This window comes from Nicotiana tomentosiformis, chromosome 9 (assembly GCF_000390325.3).
Source record: "Nicotiana tomentosiformis chromosome 9, ASM39032v3, whole genome shotgun sequence".
In the NCBI taxonomy this organism is placed as follows: domain Eukaryota; kingdom Viridiplantae; phylum Streptophyta; class Magnoliopsida; order Solanales; family Solanaceae; genus Nicotiana; species Nicotiana tomentosiformis.
The window spans coordinates 12,937,801-12,940,800 of record NC_090820.1 but is presented as its reverse complement, the minus strand read 5'-3'; the positions used below and the strand labels follow the sequence as shown (position 1 = coordinate 12,940,800).

The 3,000-nt window shown below is 34.8% G+C and overlaps 1 long non-coding RNA gene across 1 annotated transcript in view; it reads right to left on the bottom strand.

Annotated features, from left to right (window-relative positions):
- Nucleotides 1-2,245: 2,245 nt before the first annotated feature.
- LOC117276299 (uncharacterized) overlaps nt 2,246-3,000 on the bottom strand; it is a 1,119-nt gene continuing 364 nt past the window's right edge. The window contains exons 2-3 of the long non-coding RNA XR_011411308.1: nt 2,850-2,915; nt 2,246-2,379 (exon numbers count right to left, since the gene is read on the bottom strand). This is a non-coding gene — a long non-coding RNA (uncharacterized lncRNA). The remainder of the gene's footprint in view (nt 2,380-2,849; nt 2,916-3,000) is intronic.

The following is a 3,000-nucleotide window of genomic DNA, read 5'->3' as shown; positions in this document are numbered from 1 at the left end:
ATACTATAATAAACGGATCCATGTGTTTGTTTAGTCACTATCGCCCATTATTCTATACTTCAACCACTTAAATTTCTCTTCTAACCGATTCGTTTTTTCTTCTGCCTCTTTTAGTTTCTCCCTCACGGTTGCAAGTTGTTCTTGTAGTTTCAAGATCCGGAGTTCGTATTCACCGGTCAGATTCCAAATATTTAGCAAACATGATTTGTAGTAATCCTGGTTAATGGGTTCATCATACCATTATTCAAAACCACATTGATTTTCGTCCTACCAATGGGGATGATAACACAAGACTATTAATTAACATGTTATCTAAAAAGTATTAACAAATATTTCTTCCAAAAATAATAACTTACAACTTGTTTACACATCCAACATCTGCGGCCCATATTGCAATTTGACCAACATGGCTTCAAAATCGCACGTTTGCCACAATAACACCTTAGTACGTCATTGCGTCCAGACATGTCGTAATGCTGGAAAATAAAAAATTAATGGAAAGTTGTTCTATTCATTTCATTACAATACAAATAATAACTAAAATGCGTGAGGTTTTTATAGGCAGATAAGAGTAATTTTAAATTACATACCGCATATTGGTAAAGCGCTATGTATCGGGTGATAATAATTCTGTATGGTACAAGTGGGTGCAGCTTTTCAGATGGACAAATTTTTCAGGTCTACCTGACAATACACATAACACATATTGGTGATGCGCTATATTTTGCGTGATAATAATTCTTTAAGGTACAAGTCGGTGCAACTTTTCAGATCGATAGCTTTTCCATGTCGGCAGCTTTTTCAGGTGACAGCTTTTTCAGGTCGGCATGACAATACACATAAAGCATATTGGTGATGCGCTACATTACGTGATAATGATTCTTTAGCGTACAAGTGGGTGCAACTTTTCAGATCGACAGCTTTTCCAGGTCGACAACTTTTTCAGGTCGACATGACAATACATATAAAGCATATTGGTGATGCGCTACATTTAATATAAAAGTTCGTGCAGTTTAGTTATTCTTAAGTTGAACCATGAGATCAGTATTCAAAGATCATTTGAAGAACCATTACAACATCCATTTCAGAAATGCCGCTAACATTTAATAAGTAGTTTAAGAAGAGGCAAAAAAGTGAAGGTAGTTCAACAGATCCACATGGAACACGTCACAACACAATCGATCCCTACCTTGAAAAAATATGTTAGGTTGCTATACTGATTTGGTTGATGGCAAGTGGTATGGTGTTCTATGTCCCTTGAAAAATAAACCTATCAATATACACACTTATCTCAAAGTTGCAGGGCACATTATTGAGGGCGAAGCGCATTTTACAAAGCCTGAAGGTATGAGAATTCAGGGCAAAAATCTACAATGGGTTCCCCTTTACTAAAAACGGTGTGATTATGAAGTACTATGCCACTGGAATGGGCTAGTTGCACCACAAGAACTGTCTACAACCTTCCAAACAAACAAACACAAAGATGAACCAGAAGTGATTCGCCATTTGATGAAGGAGATTTTATATATGGAAAAGACAGTAGTCGTTCATCATGCACTGGATGATCTTAACTATTTGCAAGGAACGGGGGATCAATAGTGGAATTTATTAGAAAATAAAAAATTGCATAGAGACATTGATTATCCTGTTTTCCCAACAGTTATCGAATGGGAGTGCGACAGGGGGAGTAGGTGGTAGAACAAGCCAGGATGAAAATTATTTTTAAGTTATCCAGGAGATAGAGAAATAAAAAAAAAGGGTGATAATTGCTTAGTTGCAAACTGAAATTAGTATATAAGCAAAATTCTTTAACCTGTATTATCTCTTAAAGAAAATCATTTTAACAAGGGCATTATCTCTCGATATTAAACTCAAAAGGATACTAGTTCCCATGGAAATCAAGCTCAAATAATGGCTCAAGGTACCGCAACCATTGCCTAGAGCCGGTAAGATGATGTTGTCAATCAGCTTTAGAGAAATCAGAAATCAAATGATTTCAAACCATAAACTCCACAGAAAGAAAGTTTCTACCAGAACATGATGATCAAGTTGAATAAGCTATCTCAGAAGAACATGCTAATCAAGATAAACTCAAAATACTTAAATGGAATGATAACACCACACGAATAATCTTACACAGACTATAAACTTCTGTATAAAGGTGTCTTATAATGGCTCCAACAATTTGATACTTTGTGAATTAACTGGTTTTTGTACAGAAAACAACCAGGAAAATAATTTGCTCTTGAACTTGGTAGGAAGAGTGTTTGTATAAATAAACAATTAATATGAATGTTCAAAAGTGCATATTACCTTAACTTGAAGCCTTAAGAACTTCACATAGTCCAGAATCTCATCAAGCATAGCGGCCTTATCGGTCTGGTAAGAGAAAAAAGAAATAAAATCTCAAAACCTAAAGAAGCCACATTTTTTTAATTTCACTCTTCATGGAAAGGACTGTTAATATTAGATTCTGAAAAAACAAATACAAAGTCCAGTTCCAAAAGTCCCATCGAAAGTGAAACACAGCAATTAACTGAATCCCACAAGCCTAACTAATGGAGAATAGTAAATTGAACCATCAGACAACACTCTACTGCAAGTAATAATTTGCCTACAAGATTTGAATCATCTTTTTTTGACAAGTTACTAGATGTGATCCATCTTTCCTATTTTTTCTTTCCTGTATTGGTATTTTATGGCCATGATGTGCACCAGAAAGTAAAATTTCCATTATCTGTAAACAAAGACTTTGTGTTTTAATGAGCTTCATTATGACAATTATCATAGTAAAGAAACATACTCATCATTAAAATAAAACTTGTTTCGAGTAAAAGAGTGAAACACACCTTATTGCAGCTGGGGACAAGTTCTTGCAAAGCCTTTATTCTTTCTGATATCCTCTCTCTTCTCAACTGTAAGAGAGACAAATCATTACTCATCAATTATTTCTAAAGTACTCTAATAACACCTTGCATTATTCTACGTGGTTCAGGTTGT